This window comes from Prionailurus bengalensis, chromosome B1 (assembly GCF_016509475.1).
Source record: "Prionailurus bengalensis isolate Pbe53 chromosome B1, Fcat_Pben_1.1_paternal_pri, whole genome shotgun sequence".
Classification (NCBI taxonomy): Eukaryota; Metazoa; Chordata; class Mammalia; order Carnivora; family Felidae; genus Prionailurus; species Prionailurus bengalensis.
Genome location: NC_057344.1, coordinates 115,691,132 through 115,715,048, shown reverse-complemented (window position 1 = coordinate 115,715,048; position 23,917 = coordinate 115,691,132). Strand labels below are relative to the sequence as shown.

The 23,917-nt window shown below is 41.9% G+C and overlaps 1 protein-coding gene across 2 annotated transcripts in view; it reads left to right on the top strand.

The window, feature by feature from the left end:
* Positions 1 to 4,340: 4,340 nt before the first annotated feature.
* Positions 4,341 to 23,917, top strand: part of SGMS2 (sphingomyelin synthase 2) — an 82,396-nt gene continuing 62,819 nt past the window's right edge. Inside the window, exon 1 of one of the 2 annotated variants that reach the window (XM_043571020.1) lies at positions 4,341 to 4,902. The gene's annotated coding sequence lies outside the window, so the exon portion shown is untranslated. Of the gene's footprint in view, positions 4,903 to 5,022; positions 5,339 to 23,917 lie in introns of those variants that run through there. The other variant, XM_043571010.1, reaches the window with a different exon arrangement.

Sequence of the window (23,917 nt, the reverse complement as noted above, 5' to 3'; positions counted from 1 at the left end):
AAGCTGTCAGCACAGAGCTCGATGTGGGGCTCAGACTCACAAACTGTAAGATCATGACCTAAGCCAAAGTCGGATGCTTAACCGGCAAGTCACCCAGGCACCCCTTCAAACTCCTTTTTTAAAAATCATTCTCTGCCTTCACAAACCTGTTCCTATCTTGGCATCCCTTGTCTTAGTAAAGGGCACCACCATCTACCCAAGTGCTTAAGCAAACAAAAATGAGTTGGAGTCATTTTTGGTTCCATCTCCATAGCGCATCAATCTGCAAATTCTGTTCATTCTACTTCAAATCCACTGTACTTCCTGCAATCCCATCTACCATCGCAGACCATGGCCATTCTGCACCTGGGCTGCTGCAAAGCTGGGAGCTGCCCTCCTACACCCTCCCCGTCTTCCTCTAGGCCAGAGGCAGATGGACAATGATATTAAGTGTGGCACATAGTACCTTTCATTTTTCTGAAGACTCAAAACACTTCTATTTAATGTAGAACATTTGCACACATAGTATAGTAGTACTAATATAAACAAGGTAGTCTAAGAGTTTTCATTGATAGAAAAATGAAAAAATATTATACTAACCCCCCAAATTAACAGACTACCAGATTGAGACTAAGTTCAACAACACATACATGCGGAAGCAGATACGATTTTTTGGCATACCATAGAGCCACTAATATGATAATTGTGAGAAAAGGATACAGATATAGTGCTACATTTTTAAAAATCAGAATAAGAATTCTCTGTATGATGTTGTTGAAATTATCTTAACAATAGAAATTTAAGGAAAGGAAATTAGACACCAAAATGTTTACAGTGCTTATGTTTTTCACTTTTCAATTGCTTTAGAATATGATAATGTTACAATTTTTTTTTAAGTTTAAAACAAACGTGTTTAAAACTAAAAAAATGTAAGTATTGGGGCACTTAGGTGGCTCAGTCAGTTAAGTGTCTGACTTTTTATTTCAGCTCAGGTCATTATCTCATGGTTCTGAGTTCCAGCCCCATGTGAGGCTCTGCACTGATGGCTTGGAGCCTGATAGGGATTCTTTCTCTCCCTCCCTCTGTCCCCTCCCCCTGCTTGTGTGCACATGCGCATGCTCTCTCTCTCTCAAAATAAATAGACATTAAAAAAAAAAAAGTGGGACACCTGAGCGGCTCAGTCAGTTGAGCTATGGACCCTTGGTTTCAGCTGACGTCACGATCTCGCTGTTTGGTGGGGCTCTGTGCTGACAGTGCGGAGCCTGCTTGGGATTCTCTCTTTCTCTCTCTCTCTCTCTCTCTCTCTCTGCCCCTCCCCCACTCATGCTTACTCTCTAAATAAATAAATAAACTTTTAAAAAATTCTTTAAAAAAAGGTAAGTATTGTTAAATGAGAAGAGTTATATCTGTGTAGGTGAAATTTATGGAATAGGTGTCAAAAAGTGTGTACTTTGAAGCCAAAAATTAATGCTTTATGCCCTAGTGATGCCACTTACTTGGGTGTGATCTCAGGAAAATGATAATCTCTCTTATCTTTGGTTCCCTCAAATGCAGAGGAAGGCATTATGAGTACCTAACCTCAGATTGTTGAAGTATTTACATTTTATTCATTGTTAACATATGACAAAGCAAATTATTCATCTTAATTTCCATGTTTTGAAAAATAGTGACTTGTCCTCACAGAAAGAGGATTAAATGAGATAATACAGCTAAAGCGATTTGCATAGTCCCTGGCATATAGTAAGTACTCAATAAATGGTAAATATTTGGCCTTTGGATGGGCCTGGCACAAAGTGAATATTTGAAATTCCAAATCCGAAAGGTGAAGAGCCTTAATCTCTAGTTGTTCTGGGTGTCATTGTCTCTCCAACTAGACTGTAAACTTCCTATGCCGTGGACTTACATTACTGTCTTCTAAGTTCTAATACTGCTTGTGTTGAACAATAGTCCAAAAATACAAGTTTCTCCTTCACACTCTGCCTTTCTATATCTCACTATTGAGAGGTAATATAGTTTGGTTCTGAAATTTTTCATGGGAGTGGTGTTTGTTTCACAAAAATGGGGTATGTGTGTGTATGTGTGTGTGTGGTGTATTTTCCCTCTGCTTATATTTTTCACTGCTTATACCTGTCACTAACAAGGACAGTTTTCTGAAGTCAGAGCCTATGGGACTATTTTATTCTTTTGTCGCCTACATAATATCCCATAACATGGAGTCACTTCACTATTGGTTTGTTCCTTAAGGCTTATTCATTTGTTTATTTCACTCATTGACTATTACATGCCAAGCACTACACGGGATCCTGGGAAAATAATAAATAATACTGTAATAAACATTCTAACGCAAAATTTTTTAAAGAAACTTTCCCATTACTGACACCTATGTTTAGAAGATGCACATGGTGATTCTGAGATAAACAATGTGGGCACAAAGTATGAACTTAATAAACATTGTTGGTTGAGTCAATGTTAGATATGTCCAGAGTAAGAGTTAGTATAAGAGGAGATAAGTACTGCAAATGTTTCCCTAACTTAATCAGTATGTTTTATCATAACAAAGAGAGATCTATAAAATGTTATTTGAAGTATGCACTAGTTTAGAAAAAATTGACAAGAACATACTGGTCAACCGTTCCTTTCCCTTAGAGCATTCAGCACTATAATTTTTGTAATGTGACTAACCAAGGACTTAGTCAACTTTGATACATTGTAAGAACAAAAAGTTAAAAAAAAAAAAAAAAGCACCTCTTTCTGTGAGGACAAGTCACTATTTTTCAAAACACAGAAATTAAGATGAATAATTTGTTTTCCCATATGTTAACAATGAATAAAATGTAAAAACTTCATGCAACTCAATCACAATTATACTATTATGTTCACTGGAGGATATTTAAGTGAATAATAATATGGCCTAATTATTTATTTTACAATATTTAAACTGAGGCACAGTAATAACCACAAATCCAGAACTATCCATTAAACAGCTTTCTGGTAGCACCTGGGTGTCTTGGTGGGTTAAGTGTCTGACTTCAGCTCAGGTTTATGATCTGGCGGTCGGTGAGTTGAACCCTACTATGGGCTCTGTGCTGACAGCTCAGAGCCTGGAACCTACTTGGGATTCTGTGTCTCCCTCTCTCGCTGCCCCTCCCCCACTTGCAGAGGTGTGCGCTCTCTATCCCTCTCTCTCTCAAAAATAAATAAACATAAAAAAACAAAACAAAACAGCCTTCTGTAAAGAAAGTGATCCTCCCCTGATGGAGCTGCGGGATTTACATCATGTAGTAAGACAGACGGGATGGCAGGCTTTGTTATGAATTTTTTGAGTTTATCTTTGTGCATAGGCCCAAAAGTCCACAACATCATTTTTTGAGATCTGTAGAAAACCTTATTTGTACATATCTCCATAATGTCCAGATATTTGAACTTTATAAAGTAGGGAATCAGTGGGATATTCACCCAAACTTGCCTGTGGCTACACATTTGAATCTAGTCCCAGGACACCCAAACTTCTGATGAGGTCTGTCTGTGATTCTCCACAAAAACTGTTGGTTTGAATTTCCATTTACTTTGACTTCATCCTAGCAAACCAATCTATTTGCTATTGTCTTCTGGGCAAAATGCCTAGGCTTTGTAAAATTGAAAATGAATTCCTCCTGAAAAGGAAAAATAAACCCAAGGAAAATTAACTTCAATTGTTGGTGTGCTCTTCTGGGTTCTTGCCTTTCTGCAGCTTTAAGTGAGTGCATTTTTTCACAACGATGCTGAAACTTTGGTTAATTTCAGGAGCAAGTTCATTTGGGGGAAGCTTCTATAGTGGAATCTTACAGTTGTGTGTTTTGGAACAGCCCTGTGTGTTTGTTGTTGTTGTTGCTGTTATTGTTATAGTAGTTTTTAATTATCATAGATAAATGATTGTTTCCCTACATGATTTCTGCAATAGGCACCTAGAGATGCCTCTGGATTATTTTTGCTGATTATATGTAATCACCCATAAGGCAATGCAAATTCTAAACATAATTACCCTGTCCAGAAGTAGAAATGAACATAAAATATTTGTCATTTAAATTCAATGAAGATTTGGCCAATTCTAATTCATCCTATTTAGACTCTGAGACTGCCATTGTTTACTTTGAAAACTGCCCAGCAGGTGTATGAATAGCAACTCCAAGAAACGTAGAGCCTTGACCATTTTTAAGAAGGCAACACCCCTTCTAAAAACATACTGCTGAGCTCATCAAGGAAACCACTGGGCCGCCTTGTGCTCCAAAAGCTGCGGAAGAGCGCAGCGCTCACTTGAGCAAAGAACTACTCTCTCAATGTTTATTTTGGTTACGGTCTCTTGTCCTTAAAGAGAAGCAAATCAATTAACAGGACAGATGACACGGCGGTTAGTCACCGAGGGGAAAGTATTATTAGCCTCATTAACTTGGAGCACCCTTCCAGCTCACACCTAGAGTTGGCCACCGAGCGGACCTATTACTGACACAGCCAGGCAACCTTGCGAGGTTTGGAAACCCACTTCTTCGACCTAGGCCCGGGCACCAACCCTTCGAATAACCGCTGACGTCCCCAAGCCCACTCACACCCACGTCAGGAAGCAGTTCCTGAAGAAGGCGAGGCACGGGGTGGGGGAATCCCTTCCCCGCCCCATCCTTAAAAGTTGCTGGGAGCGGCACCCAAAGAACTTTCCCAGATTGATCTCTGTCACCGCTCAGGGAGGTCTGCTCCGGGCCCTCAGGCTTTCCGCCCGGAGCCAATCGGCCGTGCCTGCCAAGCCCCTCCTTCCCAGCACCTTTAATGGTTGAGAGAGGGGAGGGTCGGCTGGGGTTTTCTTCTTAAGAAGTCGCACCGGTTTTTCGAGCTCCGCTCTGCGCCTGGAGAGCCACAGCAGCGGGAACGGCCGCTGCCACCACCGGGCCGCGGGTGAGTCACTGTTTGGAAATGGAGTGGGCGGGCGAGGGTGTGAGAGAATGAATGATGTCAGGAGCGCGCAGGGCGGCGGGCGGGGAGAGCGGGCCGCCGGGCCGCGGTAAACACGGAGCGCCGCGCCGCGCCGCGCCGCGGGCCGAGCGGGCGGGGAGACCCCGCCCTCGGCGCGCACGGAGCCGTCCTCGGCCGCCGAGCCCGGCCCCGTGCTGCAGCGCCGCCGGGAGCGGCCTCGGGGGCGGCGGCCGCGGGAGGGAACCGGAGAGCGGCTTCCTCGGCGGGGCCGCGGCGCGCACGGCGAGAGACCCCGAGCAAACTTTCTAGCGGCTTCGGTCCGGGGGTGGCTGCGGCAGCGGGCTCCGTACCCTGGCCGATCCCGCCCGGGAGCCGCCGCCTTCGGCCGGGAGCGTCGGGAGCCCCAGGCTGAGAGCGGGTGAGGAGCGCCCGGAGGGGCCGGGGGAGGAGACCGGGCTGAGAAGCCGCGCGACGGACGCGGCGCGGGGAGGGGGAAGGTGGATGGCGAACGCGGACGTGGCTCTAATTCGGCCCCCGCGCGCCCCGCCCCAGGGCATCCTTCTCCAGGTTTTGCCTGCTAGGGGGTGCGTGTGTGGCCGAGTCTCCCAGCTCTGAGCATTCGTCTCATTCATTTGCAACCATTTCGGGTAACTCGGTCCTGGCGTTGAAAGGACACAGATTAAACCGTGCATTGTCCAGAGCCACTCCGGAGGGCAGGACTGAAGTTCAGGAGGTGGAGGAGGGACTGTCTTGTTCTTTTCTGAGAGCCACTTACTGACGACGTGTGGACAGTAACAGTCCAGCCCTGGGCTGCCCTCCCTGAAGCCTTTCAACGGTTGGCATTCCCGAGTTACTTGGCTTAAGGAAAGGGAGGGTAGGTTTCTCAGCGCAGATGGGTGGGAGTGGACGCGTCTACCTCTCCGCGATACGGATCGTCGTCAGTAACCCGCGGCGACCCCTTGAAACAACTCAAATGTTCTGCAGTCTTTTCTTTCTGTTCATCAGTCTTGGCCATTCTTCTGTTTCATCTTGCTTGCTCTAATATGACCTCAAAACGTTTTGACGTTTATGCTAAATTTTGAAGACATTCAACTGTTTAGTGACCCCAGGTTGGGTGTGGATTTTGAATTTGAACTTTTCAGATCGTTGGTGTCGCTCGTAGTCTCCTCTACTAACGGTGGGTTCCCAGTCACATTAAACACTCTGAAGCAGTAAAATGGGACTATAACTACAGATGAGAATAATGAGGGTTAAAGCAAGAAAGACCTGTCATAATGTATGGCACAACTCAGACCCCAACAAATTGTGACTTTATGTATAAATAATAGTGTGTTTGAGTGCTGGATTGGGTGATAACCAGTGAATTGCCACAGAATTTCCTGCTCAGTAAACTTGGTGGGCTGTGGTCTAGCGTGGGAAACCCTTTGGCAAGTTCCTCAGATCTTCAGGAAGCTAAACCTTTCATTGTGGATACCTGACAGGTTTTGGTTGCCACCCCATTTCAGGGGAATTGCTTGTTCACTGTTTAAACAGAGCCAGAGCAACGGCTGAAACTGACAAACCTAGAATTTGGAGGAAGACTGGACGTGTGGAAAACTCTAACTTTACCCTTAACTCCCCCCCACCCCCAAATAAGCAGTGCAAAATTCTCATGGTCCTTTCCTTAGTTTGCTGCTAGCCTTACTTCAGGGTAGTCTTCTGGTTGAAGTGTTGTTTTGCGAGTTAATATTTAATTTGGTTTCTTTAGTTTTCATTTTTAAGTAAAGCTGGTTGACTTATAAACCTGGAGGGAAACACTGGACACCTTTGGGCTGCTGCCTCCTGGTCTCCGTTTCTCTTCTGGGATTTTATAAAGCCCTAGGAAGTATTTGGAGGGATAGGAAGTATTTGCTTGGGTGATATTGAAAACGTTTGTTCTTAACCATATCTAAAACGGCTTTTAGGGTCAAAGGTCAGAGGGAATTTTTCACACCACATGATGTAGAATGGTCTTGGGCTTTGGAATCCAGGAGACCTGAGGCTATCTGGGTGGTAACCTGACTCTCCCTATTTGAGCAAGTTACTTAAACTGGGATTTTCCAGATACTTTAAACAATATATAGGGGAAAATAAAAATAATCTTACATCTATTAAAATAGACAATAGAATACAAATGAGAACTTTTTCTTATTTTTTTGTTTATTTATTTTGAGAGAGAGAGAGAGAGAGAGAGAGCATGAGATGGGGAGGGGCAGGGAGAGAGAGAATCCTCAGCAGGCTCCACACTGTCAGCGCACAGTCCAATGTGGGGCTGGAACTCGCGAACCGAACCGTGAGATCATGACCCAAGTGGAAATCAAGAGTCCATGGCTTAACCAACTGAGCCACCCAGGTGCCCCTGGACTTTTTCTTTTTTAAAGAAGTGACACTTTGAAGGGAGTTTTGTTTTGGGGGGAGAGGGGTTGACAATTACTAGACAGTTTCAGACTAGAGTAGCCTACCTGCCTTTATCTGGCTATCTTATGGGGGAATTGAAGCCTCTAACCTGAACTGTCAGACATTTATTCACTTCATTCAGTTGGTGAACATTTAGTGAACAGATACTCTATTCCAGTCACTGTGCTAGGTACTGGTGATGCTAACACGAAGGAGGTTTTGTAACTGTCCTTGAAGCTTACAGTCAGTACAGAGCGTCCCTTGGCTTTGAAAATAGAGGGGGAAAGAAGGAGCCAAAAAAGAGGAGACAGTGGGGACTGGGGAGAAAACAGAAAGTGACTAGGCTCCCATAGGCTGCCTCCCACTGGTAATAGCAAGATCCAGTGGCTTTCTAATGAGTCCTGAAATGGGGCTCATAAATTCGTAAGAGGCTGAACAATGCAAGTATGCCTTCCTTTGTCCAACAAAAATATTATAGGCAAGTTTGGCTGTTAAATTAAGTAATTTTAAATGAACCCCAGAGCAAACTGGTTTAAATGAAATCTGAAGGGTAAATTCAACTCAACCAAGGCTTATTTACTGTGAGCAAAGCTCTATGGTAGGTTTTTAAGAAGATGATTTCTGTGTGAGAATATTCCAATTTATTTAAATTTCCCCCATATGATAAGTATATTACTTATGTAAGTTTAAAAGTACAGATAAACAAACCAGCCATCACTCAGAAAATCACTTAATACTATATCTTCAAATTTTTTCACCCTGTGAACATATAACACAAAGAGCTAATGTGTATTGAGAACACTGATTTAAAGAGAGAAAATAACTTTCCTGAAGTTGCACCGCTAGAAAGTCATTCTCTACAAAACTGAGTTTGTTCCCTATACCTTATTTTCTAACTTGCTTTTTTCATTCAAATGTGGACGTCTTTATCACTAAAATACTCTTTTACAGCAGCTTTTATAATTTTCTATTATATGGCTGCATCCCAGCTGAACCAATCGCCTATTTTTGGACAGTTAGTTTGCTTCCAGTTTTTACTATTTTAAGCAACTCTGCATTAAGTATCCTTCTAGCTATGTCTATGAGTATATAATCCATGATCACTTTAGTCATTTTGCATTTTAAAAAGTGAATTATAATGTTCAATTTAGTTGCCTTTTTTTAAATGATATTCAGAATTAGAAAACTTTCTCCTCTCTCTTTAAAATTTAAGAGTTTTAGTTTCTGTGTTCCTTTAGTGTTTCTCATAAGATTTCAGCAATAGGATCAACATTCTCTGTGGAGCTGCACAATAGGTCAGTAGCTCATTACGCAAGGGATTTATCTGATGAAAACAGAACACACAGGCTTTCTTAAAGAGCTATTTGGGCTTGTATTTTGTTGTTCGCTGTAAAGCTAAAGTTTTGTGGGGAAATATAGCAGAATGGAGCAGTGCTAATTTTGCCTGGTAGCTCTCTGGAAGAAATTCTGCTTCTACAATTTGCCTCCTTCATTCCCAGTAGGATGACCAAGTTAAAACTTTCAGTCATTGCATTTAGCAGATTTATCACTACACTAGCTTTAGACTAAGCACCATCACTTTTAAATAGGTCACCTTTTAAAAAACCTTATGTGTTTGTTGTTTGATCTCTTGAGAAGCATATCATTGGTAACACATTTTTGGGTTGATTTAACGAAAGGGCAATAAATTTCCACTAGCTAATTTTCATTATAGTTATAAAGCATTTCTTCATTTATGCATTCTCATGTTTTATTATTCTATCATACCCTCTTTGCTACCTGGAGTCAGCATTTAAATTTTGCTATGGGTTTACATTTGCATTTCCAATGCCAGTTACTCTGTTCTTATGGTTTTAATAAAGGATGTTAGATTATGCATAGTGTTCAATTTAGCCTTTTCTTTTTTTTTTTTTAATGTTTTATTTTTTATTTATTTTTGAGACAGAGAGAGACAGAGCATGAACGGGGGAGGGTCAGAGAGAGAGGGAGACACAGAATCTGAAGCAGGCTCCAGGCTCTGAGCTGTCAGCACAGAGCCCAACGCGGGGCTCGAACCCACGGACCGTGAGATCATGACCTGAGCCGAAGTTGGATACTTAACCGACTGAGCCACCCAGGCACCCCCAATTTAGCCTTTCCATACAGAAACTCAGATCAGTTCTAATTTCTATCCATGACTTTTCTAGGATGAAAATATAAATAGGGTAATCTGTTATTTGCTGGTTAGTTTTCCCTGCTACCAAACCCTAACTTGATGATTTGCTGACAATTTAAGATTCAGCTTTACAATTTTGTTTTGTAGTTTAATCATGGCACTTAAAACTTTCAAACCAAATTTGGCACATTCTTAGATTTTTTTAAAAAGAAGCATTAAGTGGATTGAGTGTTGTACTGTTAAAAAAGAATAAAACAACATATTAAAATTGTTAAAGAGGAGGTAACAAATTCAAAGCAAAGTGTCCGAAAAGAAAGCCAGGTACTAAAAGTCAAATCAGGTGAAAGACTCTGGAAGGACCCCTTCAGGTGAATATCACTTCTTTGCCTGGTACTGTCTGTGCTGAGGTTCATTTATAGTGATGCATTTCATCTGTGGAAAGAAAGATGCCCACATGTCAGGGTTAGCCTTGGGCAGAATTGGGAAGGAGCTGAAGTACCCACCTTAGGGCATCCTTGACTCTTAAGTTTATTTGGCTGTACTTGTTTCACCAAGAAAGTGTTCAGTGAGTATCTGAACAAAGGTAAATTGCTCTCCAACTGAAACTGTGGAACTGGAGGCATCATATTTATGGAAAATTGGGGGAGAAGTGTCTACCCCTGGAATTTAATTACCTCCTTAAAATTTTTTTAAAGTTTATTTATTTTGAGATAGAGAATGCACAAGCAGGTGAGGGGCAGAGAGGAGAGACAGGATGCTTTCTGTGCCATCAGCGCAGAGCCTGATGCAGGGCTCGAACGCACGAACTGTGAGATCATGACCTGAGCTGAGATCAAGAGTCCAGTGCATAATCGACTGAGCCACCCAGGTGCCCTTGCCTCTTTTTAAGATGATTAGAAATGCAAAATATGTGATACAAATTAAACTCTTGAAAAGCTGTTCCTCAACTGGGAAGGAGCTGAAGAGAGGGGTAGCCCTGGAGATGGAGAGACAACTGCAGAGACCAAGATGGAAATGTGCTAGAGGCCTGCTCAGGGTTGGCTCCTCCTCTTGGAACTGGGGTTGTGCGTGACCCTGGAGCGTCTGGCCTGGCAGGTGTGACAACATGTGTCAGAGGCCTCCTTGGCCTGTTTTGCCAAGGAGAATCACCCTGGGAAGGCACTCTTAACATACACTTCACTGGATGGGTTAAGGATCCTTTTCCTTAACCTGGGAATTACTTTAAGTAGGTAATCTGATCTAATACCTAGAGAAAATGAGAAGGAATGAGTTTTTATTTAGGGGTAGGGGTGCCAGTCAAAGAAAGACTATATGGTTTTGGATCATGGACCACTTAGTGAATTGAGGGGCCGTGGAGGCATACCTTTAGATGGCAGCCCATGTCCAAAGACAAGTGGAGACCTCTTCGGAAGACACTTGCAGCAGTAGTTGAACTTGAAGTCAGGCCTTTGACACAGAGCTTGTCCTCCAAGCTTCCTCACACCCAGAAGCTGGAGCTAATCGGGGAAAATAGTGATGGTTGAGTAATGGCAGATACTCTGAGATAGCATTTTTTCATCTACCCTGGAACCACTCTCTTCATCTCCAGACTGCCCTGCAAAACAGAAACTGTGCTGTCTCCACTGTGGAGGTAGGGAAGCCATTTTTAGAAATGTTAACACACTCAAGACCACAGAGCAAGGGTTTGAAGGGAGGGCCGGCTGATTCTAATGTCCCACACTGCCCGACATCCCTCCAGGCTTTCTGTAATCTTTTCACTGGCTTTGGAAATATGGCAGTTTTTAGGGAGTGGATATTTTGATACAGGATTGTATGTTTACCACCCCATCTGCTGGGATGCTTCTTTGGTCTCAGCTGACCTCAGGTCATGAAGTAACACCAGAGAGATGAACACACACAGGCTTAGGCCCACCTGGACAAGTGCAGCTGTGTGAAATATATGGTCTTGTGGCCTCCTAAAGAAAGACACACTCATCAGGGAGGATAGTGGGGTGTCATGAATCCCAACACCACCCCTCGCCACTAGGTGACCTTGAGCAGCTTTCTCAGATGAACCTCCATTTTCCGGCTATAAAAAGGGAATAAAATATTTACTTCAATAAGGTGACTGTATGATGTATAAAACTTTGTGAGCAAAACTTCAAGGGTAATGCTTGGTTCATAGTAAATACTCAGTGGCTTAGCTTTCATTATTTTATTTATTTATTTTTTTTGCATATAACCTGCATCTCTAACTTTTAAAACAAAGGGTTCAATTCTGTTACCTCAAAAATCGAATTATTTCTCATTATTTTTTAAAAACTTCTTTAAACGTTTATTTTTGAGAGAGAGAGAGAGCGCGCGCATGAGCACAAGCAGGGAGGGGCAGAGAGAGAGGGAGACACAAAATCTGAAGCAGCCTCCAGGTTCTGAGCTGTCAGCTTAGAGCCTGACACTGGGCTTGAACTCACGAACCGTGAGATCATGACTTGAGGTGAAGTCAGACATTTAACCGACTGAGCACCCAGGTGCTCCATCATTATTTCTTTTGCAATAGAATAGCCATTCGTCACATCATGCCTGTATTGGTAGGGTCTGGGTCCTATCCTTCACCCTTCCCTCCTCCTCCTCCTCATCACGGTTAAAATGAAATAATTGAAGTTGTTTGTGCATTGCCATTGAATTCAAGAACTTTCATAAGAACTATATAACATCATCTGTGAATGCTGAAAAGCTTTCAAAGTAGCAATCACAATATGCCAGCCCTCTCAGCAGATGCTGGTAGCATTAACGGAGCACAATTGCTGTGCCTTATGGAGCACAGCCTTCTGAAGAGTATTGTACCATGAACACCACTGTCCCAGAAAATGCCCAGGGCCATTAAGAATCACAGACCCCACTGTCCTCCCCGATGCTGTGAGTCTTTCTTTAGGAGGCCCTGAGACGGTTTATTTCACACAGCTGCTACTGTTTTCTGAGATTTGCATTTGTCCAGCAAGTTGTTTAATGTCCAGTTATGACCACCCCAGTAGCTACCCAACTTTAATAGCAAAAAAAGGCATTGTTTTTGTTAAAAAATTATATATATATTATATATATAATAATATATATAATAAATATATAATAATATATGTAATTATTATATATAATAATATATATAATAAAATCATATATATTATATATACACACATATATATATATATATATATATATATATAATCTGTGTGCGTTTATGATATATCCTCTATAATGGATTAGTGCTGAGAAGCACATTCCCTTGGAATATAGTTTGGCAAGTTATAAGCAGCAAGCAGGAACATTTAAAATTTTATTCACCAAATACTTAAAGCACTCACTATTTGCCAGGGTTTTTTCTGAGCACTTAGAACTTCTCTACTTCTCCCCAAACACTCTGAGGCCCATATTATTATCCCCGTTTTAAGAATCCCCATCTGAGACAGAGAGGTTAAACTTGCCTAAGGTCACAGAGCTGGTATGAGGCAGAATTAGATTTTGAAAGCAGACAGTTTGGCAGTGGAGTTGAACCATTGCACTTAAATAATCTAGCATGGAGGGGCACCTGGGTGGCTCAGTTGGTTGAACATGTGACTGGCTCAGGTCATGATCTCACAGTTCACGAGTTTGAGGCCCTCGTCGGCCTTTGCACTGACACTGCAGAGCCTGCTTGGGATTCTCTCTCTCTCTCTCTCTCTCTCTCTCTCTCAAGTATAAATAAATGTAAAAATTAAAAAATATATATCATTAGAGTAGCAGGCATAAAATTGCAAATCATGCTGAGCCGTGTGCACTAATCTCGGGAATGGAAGAATGTACTTCTTCTCCAGACTCAATACCAACCCTGACTGAACACTCAGAAACTTTTAGAGAACTATGTCTGACAATACTGTATTGAAAGTTAAGCATCACCATCTTTCAATACTGATACTGAAATACAGGACCTAGTTTAATCCTCTGGGTGGTAAGTCACAAGGAATTGATGGCACAAACTCACGAACTGTGAGATCATGACCTGAGCTGAAGTTGGACGCTCAACCGAATGAGCCACCCAGGTGCCCCATGATATTTATTTTTTAAGTTTTAAGGCTTTCACCATTATAACATAGTTGAAAGTTCTATTGGGGGCCAGTATTTGTACATGTGAGGTTTCATTGGCTGTCTCCTAATTGGTATTGGAGATGGTGGTCGACAGAATCATAGCCCCCCTCAAAGGTTTCACATCCTAATCCCCAGGATCTGTGTATCTACTATGTTACATGGCAAGGGGGAATTAAAGTTGCTAATCAGCTGATGTTACCACATGGAGATTAGCCTGGATTATTTGGTTGGACCCAGTGGAAAAGAGAAGCACAGGAGTCAGAATCAGAGAGTCCGAACTAGCAGTTTTGAGTTTAAAAAACTTAAAGGACCATTGCTGGCCTTGAAGATGGAAGGGGACCACTAGCCAAGGAATGTATGCAGTCTCTCAAAGCTGGAAAAGGTAGGGAAATAGATTCTCCCCTAGTGCCTCCCAAAAGGAATACAGCCCTGCTCACACTTGGATTCTAGCCTAGTGCAACCCATTTTGTGCTTCTGACCTCCAGAACTGTAAGAAAATAAATGTGTGTTGTGTAAGCTGCCAAATTTGTAGTAACTTGTTACAGCAGCAAAGAGAAACTAATAGAGTTACCACAACAATCTGCATTTGGATCTGTTCCTTAGGCCAGCACTGGGAAAGCTGTGTAATCTCATGATTTATTGTTACCGCACATCAGGTATAGCAAGTGTTTATATTTTGGGGGCTATCATATTTTACATGCAAAACTAACCGCTTTGGGGGCTTTTGATCATTCTGTACATTCTTATACCTAGCAAACATTTAAAGTGACAGTACCAAGGTTTCAGCAAAAAAAAAGTCTGTTGGTTCTGGAGCAAGTAGCGCCACTTTGCTGGGCCTTTTTCATCAGAGTTGCAGGACAGAAATATGGCTCTGCACTCCACGTGGTGGTCATCACCACTCTGTGTTTGTTTGGGGGTAAGATGATAGTCCAAATGTGGGGGGGATTATCACTTGAGTTCTGACTCCAGAGTCCTTTAATTTTTTTCTAAATCTGCTCTTTGCTTATCCGGCAACTTTATTATGAATTCTCTGAGAGCAAGGGCATATCTGTACAAGGACTTCCCAAACTACAGCAAATTAAATAAAAGATGGTATCATTCATTGGATCGTCTATAGTAAGTATCCAGAGCGTTAGAGGACCCCAGAGTAGGTGATATCTTGGAATTGAAGAATCAATTACTAGAATTAAAAATAACAAGAATTGGGTGGGGGGGGGGAGCGGCGCCTGAGTGGCTCAGTCGGTTAGGCATCCAGCTTCGGCTCAGGTCATAATCTCATGGTTTGTGAGTTCAAGCCCCATGTCGGGATGTGTGCTGACAGCTCAGAGCCTGGAGCCTGCTTTGGATTCTGTGTCTCCCTCTTTCTGTGCCCCTCCCCTGCTTGCATGCACGCACACTCTCTGTCTCTGAAAAATAAACATTAAAAAAAATAACAAGGATTATAATGGATGGGATTAGTTTTGTTTTGTTTTTTAAAGGAATCATCCAATAGCTAATCTTATGTTGTGATTTGGAGACAACTTCCATGAATTAAGGTCTCTTCTGGGGCGCCTGGGTAGCTCAGTCCGTTAAGTTTCAGCCTCTTGATTTTGGATCAGGTCATGATCTCACAGTTTGTGAGACTGAGCCCTGTGTTGGGCTCTGTGCTGACAGCGTGGAGCCTGCTTGGGATTCTCTCTCTCCCCCTCTCTCTGTGCCTCCCCTGTTCACTCTCCCTCTCCATCTAAATAAATAAATTAAATAAATAAATAAATAAATAAATAAATAAATAAATAAAAATTTAAAAGTCAGGGTCTCTCCTTTGTACAATGTAGACATAGCAGTGTAAGGAATAAAATCTTGGGATTTTCCTATATTAAAAAATGAAAGGGGCTCCTGGGTGGCTCAGTTAAGCGTCCATCTCTTGGTTTCAGCTCAGGTAATGATCTCATGGTTCTTGATTTGGGCCCTGCGATAACAGCATGGAGCCTGCTTGGGATTCTCTCTCTCTTCCCCTCCCCCAAGCACTCTCATCTCTCTGTCTCTCAAATAAATACATAAATAAAATTTTAACAAATGAAATAAGGGCTAATGTAAGATTTTTAAAAATAATTTTAAAGAAATATTGGTAGAAAATTAGCTGGATGGCATAAATATTTATATATATATATATATGTATATATATATATATGACTTTCTAGGAGAAGAGACTGCCTTGTGTAGAAATATTTAAAAAAATGGAAACTTTTAAAACCACAGAGATAGGACATTTTCATATTTGCATTTCCTTTGAATGTACCCCTTTGAGATTTGGAGTCACTTTGTTAATTTAAGGGGGAAATTATATATGCATAAAAAAAGTAGGATTGATTTCATCTTAAATGTGAAGGTTTGGAAGAAACTCAAATGATGTGTAGGAAAGAAGCTTTTGGTCTGTGTTCTAAAATGCTTTGGGAGGAGATTTTTCTGGGCTCTCATCTCCTTAGTCTAGGAACTTCTCGAGCCTCGGCTCTAGGGGTGCCGGGCTCCTGTAGGACTCTGGACTCCTTTGCTTGCATTTTCTCCTCATCAGGCAATTCTTGGTTAATAGTTTGCCTTCCCTGCCAATATCTCCATCATGGAATGAAGATGTCTTAGTTATGTAAGAGGCCTAGTAACCTTCACCAGTACCAGAAGGTACCTATCCTATCTCATAGCCATCCCTGATAAGTTAATAGATAAATGTTTCCTGTTGCACCTTTTGTTAGTATGAATCAGAGCTTCTCTCTCCTGGGTGAGCTGATGAAATAGTTTCTGGGCAAAGATCAGACCTGGGACCAAGGTGCTGCCCTGCCCCCCAGGAGGTAACCATCCCCTAAGAACTCAGTGTTTGCCAATAGAAATATATATGAGCCACACATGATAGCTACATGTATAATTTGAATTTTCCAACAGCCACATTACAAAAGTTTTTTTTAAAGTGAAATTAATTTTAAGAACATATTTTAAAAAAATTTTTTTTTAACGTTTATTTATTTTTGAGACAGAGAGAGACAGAGCATGAACGGGGGGAGGGGCAGAGAGAGGGAGACACAGAATCTGAAACAGGCTCCAGGCTCTGAGCTGTCAGCACAGAGCCCGACGCGGGGCTCGAACTCACGGACTGTGAGATCATGACCTGAGCCGAAGTCAGATAGATGCTCAACTGATTGAGCCACCCAGGTGCCCCTTTAAGAGCATATTTTAACTCAATAGATCAAAATATTCTATTTACTATTGCCAATTATAGTCAATATAAAAATTCTGGGAATATTTATTTGTTTCTAAATTTTTGAAATCTGGTATACATTCTGCACTTAACAGCACATCTCTGTGTGCATTGGCCACGTCTCGCATGCTTAGCTATCTGTGGTTAGCAACTACTGTACTGGGAGGTGCAGCTGTGACCAATTTTATCTTTAAGCAAAAATACCCTGCATGAATCTGAGGATAATTCCTTAATAGTTGCCATCTAGTGATTCTGGTGTGTTGTATAAAAACTGAATTAATTATATCATGGTGTCGCCTTAGCACCAGAAAAAACTGGTTCTGGTGCCTTTTGCTGGAAAGAGTGAACAGGCTGAATGGTACCGGGGAACATCTCTCTGAGGTTATCTGTAACATAAATTTGTGAATTTCAATGCCAGGAGGTATGCCTAGGCCTATAAATGAAACATGTAGATTATTAGGATAATGCTTAGAGAAAAGATGACTGTTCCTATGCATTTATGAGCTGATACCATAGGATGTGTGAAGCATCTGGCCTGGTCTCAGCCCCAGTGCCTCCCCACATTTAACTCCTCTCATCTGTCACCTCACTCTCTACCTGTTTATGTACCATTGTCTTCATCCTGCCCTTGCCCTGTGTATATACATAATGCTGCTTACTCATGTATGCCCTTGTTCAGTTCCCTATTGTAACAATTTGAGGAGCAAGTCCACTCTAAAACCTAGATCACAGAAATTATTACTTGATACCAAATATTGGTCTGCCAGAAACAGATTAGAATATAAGAAGACACAGGCACGATGTGAGAGGGAGAGAGGAGAGAGGGAGACATGGGAGGGGAGGGGGGAAGGAAGGGAAGAGTGCATTTCTGTGTGGGAACATAACTAAAAGCAGAGGATTTCATAGCAAAACATTCCCCAGCTATTGGGCAAGCCACTGTTCTCACCAAATTCTCAAGATAGGTTTCTTTGGGTTTCATAAATGTACTGACACTCTACAGATGGCTGAGACATAGTTCCAAGCCCTCCTTGATTCCTTCTGAAGTTGATGAGCACATTCAACACAATGTTGTGAGCACTTGCTAGGTGCTAGACTTTATTCTTGATTCTAGAGATTCAGTGAATAGCAGTCAGGGCTCCTACCCTAATGGAGATTGTTTGAGTTTATGCGTTGAGAGAGGAAAGGACGCTGAAAAGAAAGATTGCACAATGATAAGCAAGTAAAACCAATAAGTAAAGAAGGTTAAGTTCAGAGGTAGAGCCGGTCTTTAAGTGCAACTTAAGGGTGATATGGTGGAGAGTGACTGGGGAAGCCTGTTCTAGCACAGTTGGGAAAAGGTTGTTGGAAGCAGTGAGACTTGTACTGGGTTGTGAAGGATGAGAGGGAAGGGCATATGCATGAGCCTGGGGAGGAGAGTGCTTGGTCACACAAGTGGTGGGAAGGAGCCAGCAGTGAGGGAGAAGTGGCTCAGCCGGCAGAACCAGGTTGGATGGGGCTTGCAGACTTTGTGAGGAGTATGGGCCTAACTGCAAATGCAGTCAGAAGGCCTTATGACTTGATCTAAGAAGGAGCAGGCATGATCTGATTTACATTTATAAGACTGTGGCTGCTGGGCAGAGAATGAGGTGGAAAGGAGCAAGAGTAGAAGCAGGATCAGTTGTTAAGCTACTGCACGAGAAGGGATGCAGCCTGTATGGGAGGCCGTATGAGAGAGGGAGAGCCCCAGATGCATTTGAGAGGTATGGAGATTGAATTGACAAGACTTATGGTTAGGTTTGGATGAGGGGCATGAGAGAGTAGGAGAAGTCAAGGAGGACTCCCAGATTTTTGGTGGGTGAGACAGTTGTAGAGAATAGAGTTCTGTTTTGGACATTGGTTAGTTTGAGTTGCCTGTTAGTCATCCCAATGGAGACAGATGTCAGATAGCCAGCCATGACCAAGAGACCTGCATTCAGGGATGCGGTCGGTGTGGGAGCTGTTTCAGCATGGGACTGGTGCTATGTAAAGTTATGGGGAATCTACTGTCATCTAAGGAGATTTTGTAGGCAGAGAAGAGAGACTGAGATCAAACCCCAGGGAATAACCGAGTTGAAAGATCAAGTAGGAGACTATGGAGTAACCAGCAAGGCAGGAGAAGGACCAGAAGAGCAGTGTTCCAGATGCCAGCAGAATCAAATGTCTAGAGGAGGATGGAGTAATTAGTTCTGTTGTGAGTTCTTGAAAAGTTGATTACGAGGAGAACACAGTATTCATTGGGTTTAGCAATGTGGAAGATTCTTTTACGTGATGACCTTGTTTTTTAGAGAAGTGATTTAAAGCACAAATGAATTGACCCACAGCAGGTCCTGCAGGAAGCTTTCCTCACAGTCTCCCTTCTCCACATCACCCCTGGGGGCTAGGGGTTCCCTCATTGTTCTGGAGTACTTAGGCCTTTCTCTGTCAACTGGACTACCATATTGGAAGGTGATTTTCTGTTGAAATTAGGTTCTTTCAGACTGAGCTCTTTGATAGCAAAACTTATACTGTGTGTGTGTGTGTGTGTGTGTGTGTGTGTGTGTTAATTTCTTAGCATGATGCAGACACTCAGTACATGTTTTCTGAATTAATGCGTTGAGTATTTTTGAAACTGCGTTTTTCCTTGTGTTATTTACTCCTGTGTTGTATCAGCAGAGGCCAATGAAGAGCCCAGATTTCCTGATTCTTAGTTTGCTGCCCTCTGCCTTCTACAGCCATGGTCTTGCCTGGACTGATGTTCCCCTTTTGCCCAGGATTACCCCCCCCCTCCTCCCCCTCTACTCCTCCCCCAACACCTGTTGGCCAGTGATTGCTTTGGAAGGCTTGCTTAGCTCTAGTCTTTGCTCTGGTCCTCTCTTAGACCTTTCATTTGTACTTTATACCTTCTTGAGATCCACATGTGAACACCTGTGGAAATCACTTCTCTTCCAGAAACCACCCCTCTTCCCCACCTTCAAGTTCTTGGCGAGAAGACATCTGCAGTTACTCCATACAATTTACCATTTTTACCCCCTTGCATACTTATGCATCTTAAAGGCCTAGAAGCAACTGACTAACAACTTCAAAAGGCTTCTTTTTAGCAAGTTTCCTTGTGTGTGTGTGTGTGTGTGTGCGCTTATTTCCTCACCAAGGCTGTGTGGAAATTTTACTTCTTCTACACTATTTCTATTATTTTGTTTTCCACTTCATTCTCCGCCTGTTGCAACACCACAATTACACTAGTTGCTGTGGAGATAGTAAGTGCATTGCTAATAATGGAGGATTACTCCTTTAGGTGGAAGAATAGAAGCAAGAGGAGAATATAAATCTTGTTTTTGTGCAAATGTTTCCTAGTAACAAAAATAACTAAGTGGTATTAGAGTCTGTGGTGCAGAAATGTCTATATGGGATCGGCTTATGGTTTTAGAAAGGATTGGCTTTCTTAATTAAAGAAAATATTAATTTAAGCTGCTGGTCCTCTTAGAGGCTAATTCCCTAGTTTAATCCTTTACTATTCATTTTTTAATTTATATTCTTTGGCAGGTTGTTGTCCCAAATAGAGCAAGTTTTTTGTGGACTTCATCTTTTAAGATTTATTTCTTAGAGCCTTTTTTAAAAAACTTTTCTAAAGGGGACACATTTTAATATTGTTCATCTTATATTTATTTCGTGAAATCTTGCAGTTTTCCATGGACTTTATTATTATTAAGATGACCATGTCCTCGTATGCCCAGGACAGCCGCAGTGTATAACTGCTCTGCTGGTGTCATTACTGGTAAGGTTATCTGGCACTCTCAGAACTGGCCTGGTTAGGATGTTAAATTATATGGCCACCCTAAGTAAAGACCACATTTAATAGAAAATGGAAGGAATGAAATATTTTATGCTTTTTTTTGTTTTAATCCATATAATGTACATATTTTTAGGTAGATATATGTGGATTATATACTCCCATGTATGTATGTGTAATATATATATATGTAACACATACATATGTGTATATGTATTTTTTCTTTTACTTCCTCCAACTAAACTTATAGTTTAAAACTTGCCAAATGTCTTGATGCTGTAGAGAGACACACATATACTTATATATACACACACATATATACATACATCTATATACACACAGATACACATATGTATATGTGTATATATATATGTATATATACACACGTGATTCTCTTGTTACATTTAGGATTCTCTCTCTATTCCCGTCCCCTGCTTGAGCTCTCTCTCAAAATAAATAAACATTAAAAAAATTTTACATTTAGGATTTTACATGATTCCCTCATGTTACATTTTTACCAAGATTCACTTTACTGTAATAATGGCTGACCTGGCTCCTCCTAAATGGACAGGAGCTATTTTGAGGGAGCAGTGTTCTCCAAATGTTAGCTGTTCTGATTTGAAATGACTTCTCATATCTCATTGGGTTTCTCCCTACCTAATACAAACACTCACTTCTTGTTCACATCAGATTTTTCTCCCTGCATGTAGTGGAATTGGATATATATCCTAGACTATTCCATTGTATCATCTATTAGCAGCTCAGTTATTGATACACCCAAAGGTAGAACAACAGCCACTAGACTAAGAAAAGGAAGGGCTTTTAAAATCTTGGACACCTTGAAGAGTAAAAAGTACCATTTTGATATTCAAAATTGAATTTAAAAAATATGCACATTCCTTCCCTAACTCACCCCTCTTAATATCAAGTTTATTAATGTAAAAACTCTGAAAGTCATACTAAGATTTAAAAAAAAAAAAGATTTTCTAACATTTATTCATTTTTGAAAGACAAAGAGAGACAGAGTGTGAATGGAGGAGGGGCAGAGACAGAGGGAGACACAGAATCTGAAGCAGGTTCCAGGCTCTGAGCTGTCAGCACAGAGCGCGACGCGGGTCTTGAACCCACGAGCCATGAAATCACGACCTGAGCTGAAGATGGACACTTAACTGAACCACCCAGGGGCCCCCATACTAAAATTTTTTAAATGTTTGTTTATTTATTTTGAGAGACAGCTCAAGCAGGGGAGGGGAAGAGAGAGAGAATCCTAAGCAGACTCCGAGCTATCAGCGCAGAACCCAATGTGGGGCTCAATCTCATGAACCGTGAGATCATGACCTGAGTGGAAATCAAGAGTCAAACGCTTAACTGATTGAGCCACCCAGGTGCCCCCATACTAAAATTTTTATAATTGATCAAAGATCCTTGGGAAAATTTCTGGCAGGTTATGCTCTGGGGCCAAGGAGACCTGGAAGTTGTTTTTGTTTTTTTTTAATGTTTTATTTTATATTTGAGAGAGAGAGAGAGAGAGCATGAGCAGCGGAGGGGCAGAGACAGAGACAGAATGTGAAGCAGGCTCCAGGCTCTGAGCTGTCAGCACAGAGCCCAACCTGGGGCTTAAACTCATGGGCCGTGAGGTATGCATGACCTGAGCTGAAGTCGGATGCCCAACCGACTGAGCCACCCAGGCACCCCTTGAAGTGAATTAGTGAGTTAGTGAATTGCCAGTATTGAAGACTATCTCTTGGGGTTAATCTCTAGAGAAGAGCGCTGGTGCACCCTTCAGTATGTCAGGGGAATACAAGTCGGTTGAAGGGGAAGAGCTTGGCAAGAACCAGGGAGCACCCTTTTGTGCCTGGCTGGGTGTGCGCTGTTGTGAACAGACAGACGTGGTCGCTCCCTGCATGGAGCCTACCACCTACTGTGGGAGCCATCCAATTAAAACAAGGAAACAAGGGGTGCCTGGGTGGCTCAGTCGGTTAAGCGTCTGACTTCGGCTCAGGTCGTGATCTTGTGGCTGAGTTCGAGCCCCGCATCCGGGCTCTGTGCTGACAGCTCGGAGCCTGGAGCCTGTTTCAGACTCTGTGTCTCCCTCTCTCTCTCTGACCCTCCCCCACTCATGCTCTGTCTCTGTCTCAAAAATAAACGTTAAAAATTAAAAAAAAAAAAAACAAGGAAACAAGTATATAATCACAAATTGTGAAAGTGGGTCAGTAGTGCTCAGAGGGAAAAAGAGGGGAGACCTTCTTTAGACAGTGGTCAAGAAAGGACCCCTTGAGGAAAGAACATTAAAAGTGAGAAGTGAAGGATGAGAAGATGCTGGCCAGTGTGAGCAAAAACCCATGATGTCAGCTGTATATGAATGTGGAACTCAGGTTAAGTAATTTGTTCATGATCATTTAGCCAATTCGCATATAAGGTGCCCTCTGGGTTCCTCTATCTGTGTTTCTCAGCCTTTTTTTTTTTTCATTATTGCCTTTTTTAGACAGTTTTTTCCTAACTACTCCCTTCCCCCTGTGAAATTTTAATGCCTTTTGGAGGATTACAAACCATTTCTTCCACCCTTAGAGCACCAGTTTTCACCATTGAGAATGCATACTTTATTACTTATTGTCTGTGGGGGGTCATTTTAGCGTTTCTTGAGGCAGACACCATCTCTAATAGGACAATAGTAATGATGCCACCTACCTAGACACTTTTTTTTAAATCTTCCACGAGGTTGGGAAGGGAGAAATAAAAGCATTTGAAATACAGTATGAAAAATCCTTAAATGGTCTAGGAAGGCTGGGATTAATCAGTCCCTCTAATCCAATTTGGTGCCATTTTCAGGGCATTCCTGGTGAGGACCAGATTCGGGAAGATGGTGATTGTCGGGAGTTCAGGTTTTGTTTTGCAGCCTGAAGATTTGGATGTGCACAAAGTTGCAATCCTACTTAGGAAGATTAATTTGGCAGTTTCTTCCAGTACTTTCATAAAACATGATGAAGATCATGAAACGGGTGCTGCATAGAGGGATAAAAAGGAAAATCTGATTCGTGATTGCTTCTGTGTTTCAGAGACAGCACATTTGTCTAAAAGAAACTCTATAGGAATTTAGGAGAAAAGCGAAGTAAAGGTAGAGAGTACTAGTAACCTTTTTTAGAGAAGGAAATTAAGGGGATGATATAACTCTTCTTTATCACTAAGATTCTTTGGTCATTCAGGTTGAGATTATACATGTCTAAAGGATGTGGGTTTATCAAGGATAATTCATGTAATATAAGGTTGAGAGAAATGCAAGGAATATATCTGAAATTAGGTGATAGAACCTCTGGTCTGGCTC